Raw genomic sequence first — 22,562 nt, 5'->3', positions numbered from 1 at the left:
GGGTTAATTTTAAAGGGTCGGGCCTCACTACAAAAAAATAACGATGTGAATTGGAACCAATTCCGATTCACATCACCCACGATCAGATTTTTCCCCCCCTCTAGCCGAACCCGATCGTTAAGACGATCGGGCACACGATTCACATCTCTAGTTTCCGCAAGTTCTTCAGCACGGAAACCCTATTAATCTCCCTCACTGACACTGTCCTCAGAGGATTAGATAAAGGATATTCCTACATTCTAGCAATGCTAGATATCTCTGCAGCCTTCGACACCATTAGCCACAAGATTCTCATTGACAGGCTAATCGAAATTGGACTATCTGGCATCGCACTACAATGGTTCATATCATATCTGGAAACAGATATTACAAAGTCAAAATTGGCAATAGTGAATCTGAGCCCATCAAACTAACTCAGGGCATCCCCCAAGGCTCCTCCCTATCATCCACGCTATATGCAAACTACTAACTGACCTAGGACTCACGTTCTTCATATGAGCAGACAATGTCCAAATTCTCATCCCCATCACTGAATCCATTTCTAAATCACTCCAACTCTGAGGCAGCTATCTTACTTCCATTAACCAACTACTCACTCAAATGAACCTAGTGCTAAATACCACCAAAACGGAACTCCTAATAATAAGCCACAAATCAAATGAGAAAATCCTCTCTGGCATCTCCTCCAACCAAGCAAAACTCCCAATTGCAAATGATGTAAGAAACCTAGGCATCACCCTAGACAGTGAATTGAGCCTAAAAAATTCATAAACACAACAGTGAGGGACTGCTATTATAAACTTCATGTTCTAATAAAACCAAGGCCCCTCCTTCATCACAATGATTTCAGAACAGTCCTCCAGGCACTTATCCTCTCCAAAATAGACTACTGCAATTCCATACTCTTAGGACTCCCAGCATCAACACTCAAACCTCTTTAAATGCTACAAAACGCCGTCGCTAGAATCCTTACAAACACAAGAAAAAACGAACACATCACCCCTATACTAAAAAACGTTCACTGGCTTCCTATACATCTCAGAATACACTTCAAGAGTCCTGACACTAATACACAAGACCCTATATAATCAAAATATACACTGGTTCAACACTTCCTTCCACTTTCAATCCCCTCGAAGAGCCACCAGATTCGCCAATATCGGCACATTACCTATAACCTCACCCAAACTCACACACCTATCCTCGACTCCGGAACGTGCACTATCCCTTGCCAGTCCTTCCATCTGGGCAGACTGGATGGGCCGTTTGGTCTTCTTCTGCCGTCATTTCTATGTTTCTATGTTTCTATGGAACTCAATGCCCCAAGACCTAAGACTAGAGCCGAACACACAAAACTTAAAAAAGAAATTGAAAACCTGGCTGTTTAAACTTCCACACACACATGCACCCAGACCCACAAGCTCTAATACCTCCTCGCAAGCCCTTATTTAAAGTTGTCGTTTCCTCCTCTACCGGGTTATTATCTCTACAGTTATGAACATTATAGTTACATGTTCCTATTGTCTTCCTACCTCTAAACTCATGACCACTTCTATACCTCTCCTGTAACCCCTCTGCCCTAAAATACTGGGAAGTTTAAAAGGTTAAGATGTAATTTCCTTTCATGCCTTAAATTGTTTCACTGTAAACCGATGTGATGTGCAAACGAATGTCGGCACAAAAAAAAAAAAAAAGCGATAAATAAATAAATAAACAAACAAACAATGCTCTGTGTTTACAGAAACTTTGATTTAGCAGAGGTGAAATGGGTCTGATGAACGCACTGCTCTGGTTTGCATGGAAAGCAGAAACTGAATTTTCTTTAGCACAGTCAAGCTGGAGTGTTATCACCATGGCAGCACTAGCTAAGAAGAGATCAGAGGATTACAGAGCATTTTGACATAATAATAGCTAATCAGTTGGGCAGGCTCAGAGTGCCCATGACCAGTTGTAATGGGTAATGGGATTACTACTGAAAAGCAGAAAATTAAAATGCGAGGCACACTACCTAATGAGGAAATGAATAAAAGGCAGGAATGTCTTAAAATATTACAGCATTACCATACTGAAATATTTATGCAGAAACTTAGCACTTTACTATTATTTATTATTATTTTTTTTTTTAGCAATTTGCAAATAGCTTAAGAACAGGAATGCTTCTGCAATGTGCTAGCTCTTTGATATGATGTATCTTACGTAAGCAGAAGTACAAGCCCCAGCGATTCAAAATCCGTCACCTAGACTGAATGGAATGCCAGTAGTCTGCATGCTCATTTTAAGTCTGAAAACCCCAAACCGTGGCCTGCAGGCTGGATCCAGCCCTCCGAACATGTTTTTGCTGTCTTACCTACCTTCCTGGGACAGCATCCAGCCTTGCATGGCTAGGACAGAAACGTCATGGCAACATCACAAAAAAAGACACCTTCCTCCACAGGAAATAGTAGTTGCAGGTCTGCAACCTGGACAGCAAGTCATCGGATGGTGCCTCATAAGAAAGGGGCCACCAGGGCAAGCGCTTCATAGGAAGAGGCTGCCAAATGCCTGTGCGTTGTCAGAATGGGGGCTGGTCAGGGTTGGCTATATGCTTGCATTGCATATAGCCTGTTTATTCCCCCTTTTGGTCCTGCTGCCGCTGTGCATTCTCACCAGAGAATATCGGCTGTATCCCAGGAGAGCACATGAACGAAAATAATCAGTGGGAATCACAAGAAAGACAAAGAGCATGGAAGCAGGTGAGGGTAAGGAAGAGGCAGAGGAGAGATGCGGCAAGGGACGGGAACATGCTCTGTAAACTACTGGCAGGTTTAGGGATAACTTTCTTCTTGTATGCTGATATAAAGATTTACATTCCACTCTATCGGCTGGATTTTGAATTGGCCACGTGCGTAGAAATGGCCACTCACGAGTGTGGCCGGGCCCTGCGCGCGGTGCACGCATTTTAAAAAGAGCCCAGCCACGCGCGTAAGTGGCCATTTGCTCATAAGTGCCGGGCCCTGACAAATGGGCGATTGGGCCAGGGAGCGGGCCGGGACAGTGCCATTCCTCGCTGTCCCGGAGCCTCGCGGGTGATTTAGGTCAGATGAAAACCTCACAATGAACATCAATAACTTAGTTAATATGGGTTACACAACGTTGCGCATGCTACATCGGTTGAAACCTTTATTAAAAGGATTTCATACAGTATTACAAACTTATTTTCTCAGATTAATATAACTCGCTATTACTGGGTCTTCCCGCATGCAACTTAAAACCATTACAATCACTTCAAACCGCTGCTGCCAGGAAGTAAGTAATTGGACCACATAAAACCAAGATCCTTGACTCGCCTGCTCCGATACGCCCCTTCCCCCCTCCCACAATTTAACCTTAACAAATAGACTCCAAGACTTTATGGATGAAGAGGCCGCAGCTTTATTTTATAACATCAGACTACCGTATTTGGCACGAGCTGCTAACTACCATCTGACACCAACCGTATCACCGGTGCCACCCGCCGTGTCTCCTAGCAAGCCATCCCATCCAACGCAGCCCCCCTGCCATGGCTTCTGAGCAAAACCTACCAGTTAGCCCTGGCGACTCATGCCCTTGCCACTGGCATGAGGTAATACCACTTGCTTCATACCCCCCTAAAGCTGCTGCCTCTTCAGTTTAGGAATTTATCAATAGCTTCTTGAATTGCATTGTTAAAGAGGTCGTGCCCAATGTCCAACAGGTGAATTTGGTCCGGCCTATCGTTTGCCCATTCATGGAAGATGTGACTTCCGCCTAACCTCTGGGTCCACCATCCCACCTGCCAGTTGACCTTTTTGCAACCTCTTTTCTATAGCTTGCTGTCTCGCCATTTCAAACGATGAATGATATCGGACCACATGAAGCATGTTTTCGGGAACCATGACACCAATTCCTTCAAGTCATTCTTCATGCATCGTATCAGCTGGACACACGACTTCCCCAAGTTATTTCCTCCTAGATGAATGACAAAGACCTCTGGCCATTCTTCTTGAGCTGTATATACGGCAGCAGCTGATCCCACGTCATTCCTCGTTCCCCCAACCAATATATGTGCACATTCCGTGGCATCAAACCCAAATGAACTCAGTACGAGCAATCCTGGGCCTTTTTTGCTGCCCAATGAACAAAGGAATGTCTGACGATCCAGACATCCCTTTGCCGTTTTATGCTCCTGTGAAGAGAGTTCAAGAAAGGTTAGAAACTCCTAACCGACCTGTTCTGATGAATGTGTATACCGCGTCTGACCTCCATCTTCCTATTTTTTGAATGGTTTCTATCGCCAACCCCGCCTTGGTGGCAGCTCCTATTCTGAAGGAATATATCCCAAAGTCTTTCAGGTTACAGCCAATTTCCACTAAAGCTAAGTTTAGAACTGCCACAAATTGATATCTGGTAGTGCGCCAAAGAAGGCCAATGTGAACGCAGTTCTAAACAATTTGACTTCGAAGTCAGAGTGGCACACGGCTGGCAATCCTAGCCATAGCCACACAAGCTAAGCCGTTCATGTGTGATTGGTTGTCTTGGAACGATTGCTGGCCCTGTCTTCCTAGCCCATCCCGTGAGCATCTTTTTAATTAAGAAGCTCCTTGTCAGGTCACCCCGACCTTGTACTTTGGCGAAGAAGGTGAACCCTCCCAGCTGTTTAGTTACCGCACCCCTAGATTTACCACTCTCTTTTGCCCAAATAAACCTGGTAACAAACTCCTCGGGCATCGGTCCCTCCATCCAGCCCCGCTCTTTCAAAAAATTTAGATGTGTTCTCATAGGCCCTACGGTAAGTGTTCCATGTCACTGGGGCTATTGATCACTGCATGTTGCGGGCGCTATTAGCTTCGGGGGCATTGTATAAGGGGTAAAAATAGCGCATCGAAAATGAGTGGCCATACCGGGGCTAAAGGTGCGCTCCATACTGAATCGCACCATACTGAATTGCACCATACTGAAGCGGCCAGTTAGAAAATAATCGGCCCTGAATTTGAAAAGCATTTACATGCTTAAAACTGGGTTTTACATGTGTAAATGCACTTTGTTCATGAAAGTGGGCTTCTGAAAATTGCTATAATATATGCCATTGAATTGTCCATAGGATTTTCATGTGTAAGAGCACTTTTCAAAATTGCTATAATAGAAGTGTAAATGTTGCATACTAACTCCTTTTCAAATTACCTCCTAATCATGTAAGTCTTGGCTCCACTCCAGAATGCCGCTAGACCATCCCTTATTTGAGCACGTAAATGTGATAATGAAACTGAAAATATGAGGTGAATTTTGAACGAGAAGCCCACATCCAAAATCGGAAGATGGGCGTGCATCTAGCACCTGATTTTATAAAGCGGGGAGATGCGTGCTCATGTGCCGATGTGCGCACACCTCGCATCCGAGAAAAAAGGGGTGTGGTGTGGCCAAGGGATGTGCGCGCAACTACCTTCTCATCTGGGAGCACGCCCAGGTCCAGGGCTGTGTAAGTTTACTTCTGCTACGGAGGGGGTTTAAGTTAAAAAAGAAAACAGGCATCCCTGAGGATTTTAAGGGGTCTGGGGTAAGTGGGGGGAGTGCAGGCTAAAAAGCGAGGGGGGCGTTTGGAGGACCTAACTCTAGGCTGGGCGAACTGGTGAAACTGGTCATGGCATGGACGTGCGCCTGCTATAAAATCCCACCACTTGTGCAGCTCAAACCTGACTTTATGCGGCTGTGCGTGCCCACTTGCAAAATTAGGCACACACATATGCGCGCCCAGGCTGTTTTATCATTTTTATGCATATGTTCAAGTATATCATAACATTGCCGTGTCTCTTGGAGCGTCAACACACACACACACATGTACATGTGCGTCCGCCTGCCCATTTGAAAGTTACCATTCCTGCGCGTACTTTTGATGTATCTAAAATAGCATATACACCAATACAAGCTACTTGCACGCATATATGTTAATTTTACTCATATATGTCCTTTGAAAACTAACTTAATTTTTTTTCTAAGTATGGGCCTGATTTTAGAAAGAATTTGCATGCTTGAAACTTGTTTTTACTCATGTAAGTGGACTTTTGAAAATTGCTTTATTATTTGCCATTGAATTGTCCATAGGATTTACTCATGTAAGTGCACTTTAAGCATGTTAATGGGTTTTGAAAATAAGAACATGCCATACTGGGTCAGACCAAGGGTCCATCAAGCCCAGCATCCTGTCTCCAACAGTGGCCAATCCAGGTCATAAGAACCTAGCAATTACCCAAAAACTATCCCATGTTACTGTTGCTAGTAATAGCAGTGGCTACTTTCTAAGTCAACTTAATTAATAGCAGGTAATGGACTTCTCCTCCAAGAACTTATCCAATCCTTTTTTAAGCACAGCTACACTAACTGCACTAACCACATCCCCTGGCAACAGAGTTTAATTGTGCGTTGAGTGAAAAAGAACTTTCTCTGATTAGTTTTAAATGTGCCCCATGCTAACTTCATGGTGCCCCCTAGTCCTTCTATTATCCGAAAGAGTAAATAACCGTTCCATCTAACATTTTACCAAAGCTTCAGTGAATTCCAAGGTGGCTTGTGAAAAGGGCTGACGATTAAGATATGCAACACTCTTGTGTTGCTCCCATGTTATCTCCCTCCTGCACCAACTGCAGTGGGGGGAGAGGTTGCCTGGATTACCAAGAACCGAGGGGGGGGGGGGGTAAAACGTTCCCAGCTGATGTGCCTGGCAGCGGGGCCGCTCGCCGAGATGCAAGCCTGCGCCACCTGGTCTCTGCCTTGCCCTGTCAAGAGTTTGAGCAATCCTTTAAGCTAGAATTTAATAAAGAAACGAGCACGTATTGATTTCTAAGTGCTTGCCCTTTGCAGGAGGCGTTGACGTGAGGCATGCCTCGTGGTTCTACCTTCTCCATCACAACTATATCTTTTTTGAGATGCGGCGACCAGAATTGTACACAGTATTCACGGTGCGGTCTCACCATGGAGCGATACAGAGGCATTATGACATTTTCTGTTTTATTCACCATTCCCTTCCTAATAATTCCTAATATTCTGTTTGCTTTTTTGATAGCCACAGCACATTGAGCCGACGATTTCAATGTGTTATCCACTATGACACCTAGATCTTTTTCCTGGGTGGTAGCTCCTAATATAGAACCTAACATTGTGTATCTATAGCATGGGTTATTTTTCCCTATATGCATCACGCTGATGGCAGTGCACTGTAGACCAGCTTGATTTTATGCAGCCAGACGCGGTGATGTTGACCTATACCTTGGAAAGTAAAGGAGGTACAAGAGCTAGTCAGGGTTCCTGCCCCAAAGAGTATAAATAATATTATGGCCTCACCCATGCTGGACCTGCACACTGGGATGGGGTTACACTGGCTTCCGTAGAACTGATCAAAGGCTTTTACTTACTGAATTTTTAAAGATGGCGTGGTGGAAGGCGTATATAAGTGGGGAAGACTGATGTCTAGAGCACCTCTGTGTCCAGCTTCCGACCCAGAACACCTCTTCTCGAACTTGGTCCTTGGGCTCCGGTCACTGGACCTGATCTATGCTTGCTTTCTTGCTGGTGGTGCCTTTCCTCCCATTCTGTCCAGTATGACATCTTTTTCCATTCAGAATACCTCCAGTCTTCCAGAACTTGGCCTTCCTCACTCCTTCCTACTGGTCTGCTTGCACTTTATAAACCTGGATTTTCTGGCTTTGGAGTGTTGCTGGTCTGGCTGGAGCTTGGTCCTTCCTTCTTCTGAAGCGCCACCCAGTGATGCCTTTTTAGCTTTCTGTCTCTCTTTTCTTTTATCAAACTTTATTGGCATTGATTTCTCACCAGCAAAAGTCTACCCAGAAATCAGACTGGGTTCCTCCTAAAACACAAAACCACTAATCACATCTTTACCTTTCAAACACTGATCAAGAAAGAACACCTTATTAGGGAGAATATTTGCATATTTTATTGACTTTACAAAAGCCTTCAACTCTATCTGGAACCCTGCCCTCAACTTTAAATTACTACAAACTGGAATTGGGAGAAAAATTGATGATATATAATTGATATCCATGTATCTATCCATCAACTGTTAGGTAAGAATAAAAAGCATGCAAATAGACATTCAGAAAGGAGAAAGGAATGAGAAAGGGATGTATCCTGAGTCCCATCCTCTTCAACATTGACATCAATGATCTCCGTACAATTACTAGAGAGCTCCACAGATCCAGGGCTAAAGCTAAAAGACTCGGAAGTCACATGCCTGCTTCGACGCATGGAGTCTTTGAAAACTTTCAAGGCACTTCTTAAGACCACCTTATTTAAGGTTGCCTTTGACTGATGGATCTTTTAGAGTCTGCTCAAGGACATGGTTTTATCAGTTTAATTGTACTTGTCTTATTTGCATTTTAACTTTGGTTTTGTTATTTTGTACCAGTTTTGACATTTGAGATGTGGTTTTGTGCATCCCCTCTTGTTTCGGTTGAGGTGATCAATAAATCCTAATAAGCATAAACATGCAGGTTTGATCATTCTGTCCCGCCACTGCAGAAGGTCTGGAATCTAAACCTGCTAGAGACCTATTGTAAAATCTTGGGCCCTACAACTAAATCCCGGACTAAACAAAAATTTAGATTTTTCTAGGAAAGGCCATAAATCTTCAACACAAAATTCAAACTCTTCCCAAATAAACAAGAAGATCATACCCTAAACTGTATATTCCATGGCTTGAGATTAAGTGCATCTGGAGTTTTAAATTGCCTATAAAGACATTACAAGAAAAAGCTCTACCCTTTATGTAACAAACAAACCTCTGGCCAAATACAACCCCTCCTCCCCCAGTAAAAGTACTAGAAAAATAATTTGCTAACATTATTCATACAATCCTCTTATATGTGAGTGAGAAGTGGGGTCTATCATTAACCCCAAACGATAGAGGATGAGATTGAAATCCTACACTTCCAGTTCTGCAATCAGAACATCTCTAATGAGCGCAAAGCTAAATAAGGACACTTCCCCATACTACTCACCATGCAAAAAAGAACATTTACATGCTGGTGTCATCTCAGAAACAGAAATGCTAGAAAAAAACACAGTCAGCACCCATGCAGCAAACCTGCCATAAGAATCTAGCACCAACATCCAGAATTCAAAGTACTACAACCCAGCATACAGAAAGACAGCAATGCAAATAGTGCAATGTGCTCTAGAACACCAATACAATTGGGTGGAGCAAATTCAAAAGCAGCACACGCTGGACTGTTACTGATCCCTGCATAGAAAATGCATGCTAGCAGAATATCTCACCTCATTCACAAATGCAAAAAAAAAATAGGCAGATCCTCACCAGCTACAGGATACATGATCACAGACTAGAAATAGAAACATTCAGACAAAAACAGAACTGGAGTGACCCCAGGAAGACATTCTATATGCAATATAACACTGGAGAAATGGAAACAGAAATGCATTTCCTCCTGTGCTGTGCAAAATACAAATCGAGCAGAGATGCACATTTTCCAAAGCTGGCAGAGCTGATCCAAGAATTCCCACAGCTGCAGATATGTGGAGGTCGATATTCAGATATCAGGTAGCTGGATAAGCAAGACTTATCCGGCTAGCGAGTGGCCACTGAATATTTGGTTATATTCAGCAGCTGCTAGATAGCCAGATATGTAAATTATCCGGCTATTAGCCGGTTAAGTTGTGGGCGGGCAGTGGGCAGATCAGGATGGCATTACTTAACAGGATGAGTTATCCGGCTAAGTAGCAATGTTCAGTCTTAGACAATTTAACCAGCTAATAGGGTCATTCACTAAAGCTTTATCGCGTGCGTTAGGGTCCTAACGCAAGCGATAAGGCCATATTGCATGCGAAAAGGGACTTTTCGCATGTGATATAATGCTAATTAGGGGGAGGGGAGGAGTCGGGGTGTGGAAGGGAGGAGCCAGGGCAGGGGGAGGGAGGAGTCGGCAGTAGCGCGCCGAATAGCGCCACCTTTCACGGTGGCGCTATTCGGTGCGAAAGCTGGCAGCGATGACACCGCGGTGGTGCGAAGGCTGTGGGCTTTTGCCGGCCCTCCCCCCCCCCCCGCCCCCTGTTTTCGCTGCTCAACTGCTTCCATGGAGATCTTCAGCAGTATAGCCATACTGCTGAATATCCCATCTAACCCCTGGAATCATCATTCCACTAGAAATATAAATATAGTGGAATGATGAGCTGCGGCCAGAAACAGGGTGTGTGTGTGTGTGGGGGTGGGGCGATAGTAAGCAGGCGGCACATCGCAGCGGTGCATTTTCGTCCCACCGCAGTTGCGGCCGCACTGCACATTGTCGCCCGCCGCAGCCCCCTGCTTTGCCTAAACCCCACCCAAACTCCTCCCTTTTCCCTAATTTGCATTTTGAAATCGCGACGTGGCAGTCACCGCGTGCGTTAGAGCATTATCGCGATTTGATAACGGCCCGTCGCGATTTGAGGAATAACCCCGTAAGTTAGCTTGTTAACTTAGATAACCAGCTAGGTTCTGAATATTGACCCCTGTGGTATCCTGCCATCAGGACAGAAATGATCCCTGACCAGGGACAATATGAACCAGTACCAAAACCAGAGCCTCGTCCCTGATCCTGTACTTTCTGAAATCTGCATCTTTACTTGACTTATTACCATTCTGTAATTTTTCCCCTTCTTTTCCTATCTTTAATTGGAATCTTGCTGTATATTATTTTGTCAACACATGTAAAATTGTCAATGCAATAAAGGTGTCTGAATCTGAATCTCTGGGCTGCTGTGGCATTCGTTCCAGCTGTTTGTCCCTGGTTTCTGTGTGCATGCTTGCTATAGGGTATGTTTTTAGTTTTCAGCACACTGGCCATGTTTCTATGTAGGATGGGCATAGCTTGATCAGATGAAAAAGAATTCTATTTTTCGATATAATTTGTATATATTTCCCATTCACTTAGCTCTGAGTCCTGTGTTGCTACCTTAAAAGATAAATCATGATACTGTATATCAAATATAATGCTGAAGGGCAGAGACATTATGGTTGCCAAGTATCGGATAGAAAGTATACAAGGCATTCACATTAATTGAGAACCTTTTCGTTACCTTTTGAAAGGCTGCAAAACGGTTCCACCCTTCCAAAATTTGAATCAGTGGGTTATTTTGCGTTTGAGAAATGTTTTGTGATTATTTAGTGAAAACTGCATGTTTGTGGAAATATTTCCAGTGCAAAATTCATCACAGTTTACAACTTCTTCAGCTATTTGGTAGTTTAAAGAAAAAAAAAAAAAAGAAAAAACAAAGGGTTAGGAAAGTCAGCAGGCAAGCACTGCATATTTTACGTTTGTTTGGCTTGTTTGTACTTAACCTTTTTGCATTAATTTTTATGTTTAAAATTAGTCAGCTTAGTTCCACCTTTTGGATTTGTGAATCTTGCTCTCAAATTTACCTGGGTGAACAGTCAACTTTGACCTACTTTGCAGCTGACTTAGGTCAGGATTCATCTAGAAGGCCCACCTAGTAACTCGAGGTGAGGTTTAGGTAGTAGTGTAGGGGTTAGGGGCCACTTTGACATTCAGAGTGAGACGTACGAACAGAACAGTACACTCGTGTGAAGATTTGATGACCTTCGGAGTGAGGAAACTTAGATAAGGATGAGATTTGTGCAATGTTCTCTCAACCTAGAATGATGGACTCTCAACCTGGGTAACAGTCATGTCGCACAGCTTAACGCAAATGAAAATGGTGCAGTTATTTCCCACGTTAAAACTGTGCGATATGGCTTCGCAAATTGCGAAGCCAGCCCACTTGGCCAGAAATCCCGCCCCAAACCCCTCCCCTTTTCTAAATTAGCATCACAGCATGCGTTATGGTGCTTTTCGCATGCATTAAGGCGTTTTTCGCATGCGAAAAGCCCATAACGCAGCTTGGAAAATAACCCCTTAGATTGTTTGATTTTATTTTCCCTAACTACAGAATTGCCTGGATTGACTCAGACGGATGTAACTATTTACACATTTGTATTGAGATAGTGAATTTGTGAATAGCTACAAAAATGGCTAGAAAGATCCATACTGGGCAAATAGTCACGAGTCACGCCACAATTACTTGGATATCTCTTTTTCAAATGTCGGGTGTCTCGAGCCCCTTTCCAAACTGGGCCTGGATTTAAACCAAGCTTGCTCCCTCGTTCCTGGTAATGACCCAGCAAGCGTTGAACCAAGCAGAAACAGATAAAGCACTTACAGTTGCTTCTTTTTTTTTTTTTTTTACAAATAGTATTATTGATTTTATTAAATCCTATTGAGATAAATATTAGTAAGTTGGCTCTTAAATAAATAATGAAGAGTTGCTTGATTCACATCCTACATTTCTCTGTCGGTATGTTTTTGTACCTCAGTGTGAAATATCCTGTTTGCTGACCTCTCCTATGAAATAAATACGCAACAATAAAAGTAATAACTTGAAAATGCAATTGTGATCTCTCTCTCTCTCTCTCTTTTTCTCTCTCTCTATCTATACATAGAGAGGTAGAAATATTGTATTCACACGGAAGCTGACTAGACAGCTGTTGTTATACACAGAAACTGGCAAAACAGGTTCCCATTTTAAAAGAAATCAATGAGTCTCAGCTGATCTGAAGACATGCTGCGGAAAAGCTTTTAATAGCCAAGAACATCCTGGTGTAATGATGATCTTCAGAAATCCAAACACTCATTTCCCATATGACTTCCAAACTCCAGGAAAAGAAAGCGAACGCGTTCCACCCCCCCACACAGCCCCTTGGAACTTTGCGAATACGGTGAACAGCTCTGTAATGAAGGGGCAATAGGTCACGGCAGGGTTAGCAACTCAATCTTATTTCCCATCATTGTGGAATTAACACTTCTGTAAACAATGCAACTGGGAATGACAGCACGATGCCAGAAAATGCAGAATGGAGCATAACACATCAGAAGAATCTCCCCCATACATTTAGGACTGCTTCCAAAACATGGTGCCTCCACTCAACACGTTCAGAGACCTTTTCTTTCTTTTCTTTGGTCTGATATGGTTCCTCTTTTCTCCTTTTTCTTCCAGCTGAATTGGACCTGGTGCCAGGATCTAACACCATGAACCTTCATATGCAGCTACTCTGGGATTTTTCCCCCTACCCTCCCCACTGTTAAGAATATAAGAACATGCCATACTGGATCAGACCAAGGGTCCATCAAGCCCAGCATCCTGTTTCCAACAGTGGCCAATCCAGGCCATAAGAACCTGGCAAGTACCCAAAAACTAAGTCTATCTCATGTTACTGTTGCTAGTAATAGCAGTAGATATTTTCTAAGTCAACTTGATTAATAGCAGTTAATGGACTTCTCCTCCAAGAAGTTATCCAATCCTTTTTTAAACCAAGCTACAATAACTGCACTAACCACATCCTCTGGCAACAAATTCCAGAGTTTAATTGTGCATTGAGTGAAAAAGAACTTTCTCTGATTACTTTTAAATGTGCCCCATGCTAACTTCATGGACTGCCCCCAGTCCTTCTATTATCCGAAAGAGTAAATAACCGATTCACATCTACTCATTCAAGACCTCTCATGATTTTAAAGACCTCTATCATATCCTCCCTCAGCCATCTCTTCTCCATGTTGCGTCGGAGGTGAACCCTTGGGCCGAGGTGGGGTTGACACAACCCGTAGGTGAGGACCTATGGGTCCCTACCGTCGGCAGGTGGAGTGGGCTGAAAGGCAGAGGCCGCTGGAGCTTCATATATACCAGCCCTCGTTCCCCGCGGGTTGAGCTTTTGGGTGCCAGGGCCGGCAGGACTTAGGTGGGCCTCGAGATGAAATAGCAAGAGAAGTTGGTTCAACCCAGAGACAACAGACGAGGGATGGTATAGTCCTACTCTGGACTGGGTAAGGTTCTGGATCTCAGGTGCCAATGGAACAAAAGCTGACTGAGGGCGCTCTAGCAAAGGTAGGCCGAACCTAATGTCCAAATCCAAGGAGTAGGCTGAAGAGGCATCCAATGGTAGGCTTGAATCAGGGCCTGCGGCAATCCAAGGGCTGTGACAAGCGATGCTCAGGTCTGAACAGGGAAAAGTTAAATATTATAAATCAAAGCGAAGGTCAGGGTCTGGAGATAGGCAACACATGGTCAGGCGAAGCAGAGGTCTGGGTCTGGAGATAGGCTGCACTGCACATTGTCGCCCGCCGCAGCCCCCTGCTTTGCCTAAACCCCACCCAAACTCCTCCCTTTTCCCTAATTTGCATTTTGAAATCGCGACGTGGCAGTCACCGCGTGCGTTAGAGCATTATCGCGATTTGATAACGGCCCGTCGCGATTTGAGGAATAACCCCGTAAGTTAGCTTGTTAACTTAGATAACCAGCTAGGTTCTGAATATTGACCCCTGTGGTATCCTGCCATCAGGACAGAAATGATCCCTGACCAGGGACAATATGAACCAGTACCAAAACCAGAGCCTCGTCCCTGATCCTGTACTTTCTGAAATCTGCATCTTTACTTGACTTATTACCATTCTGTAATTTTTCCCCTTCTTTTCCTATCTTTAATTGGAATCTTGCTGTATATTATTTTGTCAACACATGTAAAATTGTCAATGCAATAAAGGTGTCTGAATCTGAATCTCTGGGCTGCTGTGGCATTCGTTCCAGCTGTTTGTCCCTGGTTTCTGTGTGCATGCTTGCTATAGGGTATGTTTTTAGTTTTCAGCACACTGGCCATGTTTCTATGTAGGATGGGCATAGCTTGATCAGATGAAAAAGAATTCTATTTTTCGATATAATTTGTATATATTTCCCATTCACTTAGCTCTGAGTCCTGTGTTGCTACCTTAAAAGATAAATCATGATACTGTATATCAAATATAATGCTGAAGGGCAGAGACATTATGGTTGCCAAGTATCGGATAGAAAGTATACAAGGCATTCACATTAATTGAGAACCTTTTCGTTACCTTTTGAAAGGCTGCAAAACGGTTCCACCCTTCCAAAATTTGAATCAGTGGGTTATTTTGCGTTTGAGAAATGTTTTGTGATTATTTAGTGAAAACTGCATGTTTGTGGAAATATTTCCAGTGCAAAATTCATCACAGTTTACAACTTCTTCAGCTATTTGGTAGTTTAAAGAAAAAAAAAAAAAAGAAAAAACAAAGGGTTAGGAAAGTCAGCAGGCAAGCACTGCATATTTTACGTTTGTTTGGCTTGTTTGTACTTAACCTTTTTGCATTAATTTTTATGTTTAAAATTAGTCAGCTTAGTTCCACCTTTTGGATTTGTGAATCTTGCTCTCAAATTTACCTGGGTGAACAGTCAACTTTGACCTACTTTGCAGCTGACTTAGGTCAGGATTCATCTAGAAGGCCCACCTAGTAACTCGAGGTGAGGTTTAGGTAGTAGTGTAGGGGTTAGGGGCCACTTTGACATTCAGAGTGAGACGTACGAACAGAACAGTACACTCGTGTGAAGATTTGATGACCTTCGGAGTGAGGAAACTTAGATAAGGATGAGATTTGTGCAATGTTCTCTCAACCTAGAATGATGGACTCTCAACCTGGGTAACAGTCATGTCGCACAGCTTAACGCAAATGAAAATGGTGCAGTTATTTCCCACGTTAAAACTGTGCGATATGGCTTCGCAAATTGCGAAGCCAGCCCACTTGGCCAGAAATCCCGCCCCAAACCCCTCCCCTTTTCTAAATTAGCATCACAGCATGCGTTATGGTGCTTTTCGCATGCATTAAGGCGTTTTTCGCATGCGAAAAGCCCATAACGCAGCTTGGAAAATAACCCCTTAGATTGTTTGATTTTATTTTCCCTAACTACAGAATTGCCTGGATTGACTCAGACGGATGTAACTATTTACACATTTGTATTGAGATAGTGAATTTGTGAATAGCTACAAAAATGGCTAGAAAGATCCATACTGGGCAAATAGTCACGAGTCACGCCACAATTACTTGGATATCTCTTTTTCAAATGTCGGGTGTCTCGAGCCCCTTTCCAAACTGGGCCTGGATTTAAACCAAGCTTGCTCCCTCGTTCCTGGTAATGACCCAGCAAGCGTTGAACCAAGCAGAAACAGATAAAGCACTTACAGTTGCTTCTTTTTTTTTTTTTTTTTACAAATAGTATTATTGATTTTATTAAATCCTATTGAGATAAATATTAGTAAGTTGGCTCTTAAATAAATAATGAAGAGTTGCTTGATTCACATCCTACATTTCTCTGTCGGTATGTTTTTGTACCTCAGTGTGAAATATCCTGTTTGCTGACCTCTCCTATGAAATAAATACGCAACAATAAAAGTAATAACTTGAAAATGCAATTGTGATCTCTCTCTCTCTCTCTCTTTTTCTCTCTCTCTATCTATACATAGAGAGGTAGAAATATTGTATTCACACGGAAGCTGACTAGACAGCTGTTGTTATACACAGAAACTGGCAAAACAGGTTCCCATTTTAAAAGAAATCAATGAGTCTCAGCTGATCTGAAGACATGCTGCGGAAAAGCTTTTAATAGCCAAGAACATCCTGGTGTAATGATGATCTTCAGAAATCCAAACACTCATTTCCCATATGACTTCCAAACTCCAGGAAAAGAAAGCGAACGCGTTCCACCCCCCCACACAGCCCCTTGGAACTTTGCGAATACGGTGAACAGCTCTGTAATGAAGGGGCAATAGGTCACGGCAGGGTTAGCAACTCAATCTTATTTCCCATCATTGTGGAATTAACACTTCTGTAAACAATGCAACTGGGAATGACAGCACGATGCCAGAAAATGCAGAATGGAGCATAACACATCAGAAGAATCTCCCCCATACATTTAGGACTGCTTCCAAAACATGGTGCCTCCACTCAACACGTTCAGAGACCTTTTCTTTCTTTTCTTTGGTCTGATATGGTTCCTCTTTTCTCCTTTTTCTTCCAGCTGAATTGGACCTGGTGCCAGGATCTAACACCATGAACCTTCATATGCAGCTACTCAGGGATTTTTCCCCCTACCCTCCCCACTGTTAAGAATATAAGAACATGCCATACTGGATCAGACCAAGGGTCCATCAAGCCCAGCATCCTGTTTCCAACAGTGGCCAATCCAGGCCATAAGAACCTGGCAAGTACCCAAAAACTAAGTCTATCTCATGTTACTGTTGCTAGTAATAGCAGTAGATATTTTCTAAGTCAACTTGATTAATAGCAGTTAATGGACTTCTCCTCCAAGAAGTTATCCAATCCTTTTATAAACCAAGCTACAATAACTGCACTAACCACATCCTCTGGCAACAAATTCCAGAGTTTAATTGTGCATTGAGTGAAAAAGAACTTTCTCTGATTACTTTTAAATGTGCTAAATGCTAACTTCATGGACTGCCCCCAGTCCTTCTATTATCCGAAAGAGTAAATAACCGATTCACATCTACTCATTCAAGACCTCTCATGATTTTAAAGACCTCTATCATATCCTCCCTCAGTCGTCTCTTCTCCATGTTGCGTCGGAGGTGAACCCTTGGGCCGAGGTGGGGTTGACACAACCCGTAGGTGAGGACCTATGGGTCCCTACCGTCGGCAGGTGGAGTGGGCTGAAAGGCAGAGGCCGCTGGAGCTTCATATATACCAGCCCTCGTTCCCCGCGGGTTGAGCTTTTGGGTGCCAGGGCCGGCAGGACTTAGGTGGGCCTCGAGATGAAATAGCAAGAGAAGTTGGTTCAACCCAGAGACAACAGACGAGGGATGGTATAGTCCTACTCTGGACTGGGTAAGGTTCTGGATCTCAGGTGCCAATGGAACAAAAGCTGACTGAGGGCGCTCTAGCAAAGGTAGGCCGAACCTAATGTCCAAATCCAAGGAGTAGGCTGAAGAGGCATCCAATGGTAGGCTTGAATCAGGGCCTGCGGCAATCCAAGGGCTGTGACAAGCGATGCTCAGGTCTGAACAGGGAAAAGTTAAATATTATAAATCAAAGCGAAGGTCAGGGTCTGGAGATAGGCAACACATGGTCAGGCGAAGCAGAGGTCTGGGTCTGGAGATAGGCTGTAGCGTAGTCAGGCGAAGTGAAGTCAAAGTCCGTGTAATCAATCCGAAGCATGGACAGGGCAGGAACGAAGAAACAGGAACCAGGAACAACGAGGATCAGGAATGAAAAGTAGAGATGGATCTCTTAGTAGCAATGAATACGCGAGTAGCGATGAGACCTATTGCAAAGGCCTGAGCTTAAATACAGTGAAGAGGTTGTCGCCATCATCAGGGGCCATGGCCAGGTTCCCGCCACGGTCACTTTATAAGGATCAGCGACGTGCGCGTGCCTAGGGAGAGGCATGGCGCCGGTAGTGGCGTCTCTCCGCGGGCCACGCGGAGAGGCCCGATGAGCAATGGTATCCTGACCTGGAATGCTGGGGACTATGGCAGAGCCGAAGGCACCGGAGGTGACCCTAAGTCAGAGCTGGCGGCCCACTGCCGCTAGCGAGGAGGAACCAGAGGCTGGATTTCTTGTAAAAAGGTGAGGGGGCCATGCCGCGGGTCTGCCACGGACGGCACGCGTAACACTCCAAGCTGAACAGCCCTAACCTCTTCAGCCTTTCCTCATAGGGGAGCTGTTCCATCCCCTTTATCATTTTGGTTGCCCTTCTCGGTACCTTCTCCATCGCAATTATATCTTTTTTGAGATGCGGCGACCAGAATTGTACACAGTATTCAAGGTGCGGTCTCACCATGGAGCGATACAGAGGCATTATGACATTTTCCGTTTTATTAACCATTCCCTTTCTAATAATTCCTGTTTTTCTTTTTTGACTGCTGCAGCACACTGAGCCGAAGATTTCAAAGTATTATCCACTATGACGCCTAGATCTCTTTCCTGGGTGGTAGCTGCCCCTTGTCTGGCCATTGCAGTGACGGTGCTGGATCAGGGCACATGCACCCGAGACTTTGAATCGGAATACCCCTTAACGATGACCATGACATCTTCATCCAGAGAGAAACGGTGTGAGCACTTCTTCAACCGTAGCTTCCCCAGCCCCGCTGCCCTGGGGACGTGGAAGACATAATCTGGAAATGGAGCCCAGGTCCCTCGGCGGCGTGGCAGCACTGGACCTGCCAGGCCAGCATCTTCTTAGGATTTTGGAGCAGTTTAGGGATGTCCATGTTTTCCACCATGAAGAAAAAAAAAAACACACTAGTAAACATCAAATTGTTGAATTTTCTGAAGAAAACCACTACTAAAATAATCTTTTCCTTTCGCGCAAGCCTTCAAAGCAGGAGCTTGCATGAAGAAAGAATAGGCCAAGCAACATGATTTTCTTTTTTTTTTTTTTTCCCCTTTTGCAAACTGACCTTGCAAGCTAATAAAGTCATCCTGTATTTTTCCACCACTGCCAATTTACAGCGTACAGGAAACTAATCCTGTACAACGACTGCCTTCCTGTATTCAGTTCCTAAGTGCAGCCAAATGGATTTGGTGGCGGAAAGGGGGCTGCCCAGCAGTTCCTGTGCAGCGGCGCTGAGCGCAGCAAGAACTGATAGATGCTTGCTGCTCTTATCGACTTTGACAATGTAATTATGCTCTCGTTTGGTTCCTTTAATTGTACTTTAGGGCTTGAAAAGACAAAAAAAAAAAAGAAAAATCTCCAGCCCAAGGACAAATTAGAAAGTGCATTTTTTTTTATCATGCTAAATGTATGTGGTCGAAACTGTTTATGGCAAAATATGTCTGCCGTCTTCTGCATTCTGGATCTTTTGGTTAAATGTCAGCAGTTGACACGAGGTCCGGGCTCTGTACTGGGCTACTGAAAGTGGGCACTGGTGAGAAAGTCAGATTCTCTTCAGCATTAAAGTGGAAACTGATTATCAGGTAAGGCAGCACAGTGGTGTTTGAACTGGTCCTTGTCCCTTCCTTCCCCCCCGCAGGGGGTTTTCAGGATATGCCTAATGAAAGTGCATGAAATATATTTACATACACTGGAGGCAGTGCATGCAGCTGTATATCATGCAAACTCATTAGGGATATCTTAATAACCTGACTGGTTGGGGGAAGGGGGCGGGACAAGGGGGGGGGGGGGGGAGAAAGACCAGCACGTTTTCAAATAATCTGCACCTGTTTGTCCCATTAATCAGAAAAGTTTATTTAATGAAAAGCCAGGCACCTTCATCGGGAGCGTAAATCATTAAGCCTTAGAATAGTTGTTTAAGCCAGCGGTTCTTAAAACAACCATCCATCCAGTCTGGTTTTCAGGATGTCCACCATGAGCATATACGTGAGATGAATTTGCATGCACTGCCTGGAGAGTCCTGATAACTGATATTTCTATTTTTTTTTTAAATTTTTTATTTATGCCATTTCAAAATACAAAAAATATAAATTTTAGGAATACAGATACATTTATAAACTATATACCATTACAATATTTAAATGGAGATCATATTTCAAGTCTGTATATTAAGGGGTAATCCCCAGGATAAGAAGATGCATTAATAAGCGGTTAAAGGTAAATTTAGGGAATTAACCCCTCTTAACAATTGAAAATAAGAGATTCACATAGTATATATCTTCTTTGGCTCAGATCCTGTAGCTAAAGTCTCACGGGTATGAGAATAGAGAAAGGATCATAATTGTGATATTTCATAAAATATATATTTCTGATTTTGATACAGTAGCTCACATCTACATGGGAATTTTAGGGTCATTTTACCCCCCTTGTTTTACTGCAAGAAATTTCCTCCTCCTCCTCTCGCGTGAATCTAGAGAAGTCGGGGTAGATCCAAGTTTTTTCCCCATGAAAAGTTCCGTTCTATTTCGCATGTAGAGGTGAAAAACTGCATCTCTATCTGAAGCGAAAACGAAAGAGACATGCAAAGTAGATCCCATAGTAATAATTGTTTCAGAGGTAGCCTCAATAATTGCTGTTAAGTTTAATGAGGTTTCTCCTGGTTTGCCATCTGATGGTATGGGTCCCTTTGCTGTAGTATAATATATCTTAGAGAAAGCTGGCATAGCTTGTTGTGGCATTTTTAATACTTGACTTAAAAATTCCTTGAACATATCTTGAGATGTTATTAATGGATGTCTAAGAAAATTCAATACTCTAAGATTTAGATATTTCAATGAGTTTTCGATAGCTTCAAGCCTCTTATCATATAATATCTCAGTTTTTGTAAGTCTTTGATGAGAACTTTCCAAGTTAACCATTCTCGCTTCCATCTGCTCTCTTTCTTTATCCGACTTTAGAATAGAGATTTCAATATCTGATATTTCTATTTTTTAATCAATAAAGTTTTTTATTTTAAAAAAAGAATGTTGCTCAGCACTTTTTACACTGCAAGGTTGAGATCTTGGGCAGGATGGATGGCCTGTCATACTGAAATAAAAACATAGCTGCTCTAGAACACTCGTAATCTGTTGTAAAGAAGTGCATGTGCCTTTCAATTATGTTCAAGAGTTGAGTAGCCTCTAGTGTAGAAACTGTAGAATGTTCTGAGCAGTTCCAGGAGACTAGCTCAAAGCAAAACTGACCCAGCATGAGGAACTTCATCCTGCAGAATTTCCTTTTCCAGGAAATGTCTTGGTTTATCAACTAAGAATAACTATTTTCTCTGCTGTTCCTGAAGGAAAGTTAAGATAGTTTGAAGGCCTAAGCACTTAAGGAAATCCCTGGATAAGTGAGATAAAGGCACATCAGCCCATGGAGGTCGTGCTGAATTCCTCTCTTACCAACTGAGAACCTGCATTCTATCTTGGGCCTGGTACATCTGAATGTGTGCCCATTGGGATATATCAATTGTTGTTGTTGCTGTTGTTTAATAATGAAAGTTATCAGTCTTCACTATGAAAGTGCTGGTGGGTGGGGATCTGTAAATATCTGTAAATAAACTTTGCACTGTGTGGAACTCCTACTATGGCTGTTCGTTTGGACGTTTTGCAAGATACCAGTCTGGGAGTGAAAGTTTCTGGACAGGACAGGAGAGCTAACCCCTCATCTACAGAGGGGTCTGGATTACCCTTTCCAGTGAGAGAATTCACCCCTTCCCCTCCCTCCCACCCCAGTCCACTACCATCCAATATCAGAAAGAAACCCCCAGACCCTTGTAACTAAGACATAGCCCCAACCTGCGGTCACTCAAGTATCAGTGGTTCTGTAGGGTATGACTCAAGTTTCAAGAAATTGTTTTCACTCTGCATGTTGCGTTCATGCCTCTTCTCGCCCCTCGCTCCACCCTCTCTACCTGGGATGCGACTCCCTTTGGCTCTGACGGACAGATGAGGCCACGGCTTCGCCTCTTGGTCCCGGTTCCCCCGGGCTGGCCTGATGCTACGGAGCCGCCATGTTCCCGATGACGTAAGGGCGCACGCGCGCGCTCCAGACTTTGTACCACCAAGGGCGTGAACCTCAGGGACGTCCCCCCGTAGTGACATCATCCATTTGTTCTTTAAAGGTCTTTGTTTGCTAACCTCTAACGAGTTAGCAAGGAACTCCGGGACTTGCTTCGGCTGTCCATGATACTTGCACCAACGATCCGAGTCAACCAGGGAACCCGTCTCCACTGCTCGGCCTTTTCAAACTTACCAGGAGTACCCGCTCCACAGGGG

General features: G+C 43.6%; 1 long non-coding RNA gene across 1 annotated transcript in view; it reads left to right on the top strand.

The window, feature by feature from the left end:
* Positions 1-19,439: 19,439 nt before the first annotated feature.
* LOC115091724 overlaps positions 19,440-22,562 on the top strand; it is a 74,781-nt gene continuing 71,658 nt past the window's right edge. The window contains exon 1 of the long non-coding RNA XR_003856802.1: positions 19,440-19,531. This is a non-coding gene — a long non-coding RNA (uncharacterized LOC115091724). The remainder of the gene's footprint in view (positions 19,532-22,562) is intronic.

The sequence above is a fragment of the Rhinatrema bivittatum genome, chromosome 5 (genome assembly GCF_901001135.1).
Source record: "Rhinatrema bivittatum chromosome 5, aRhiBiv1.1, whole genome shotgun sequence".
Lineage (NCBI taxonomy): Eukaryota > Metazoa > Chordata > Amphibia > Gymnophiona > Rhinatrematidae > Rhinatrema > Rhinatrema bivittatum.
This window is presented reverse-complemented; position numbering and strand designations above follow the sequence as displayed.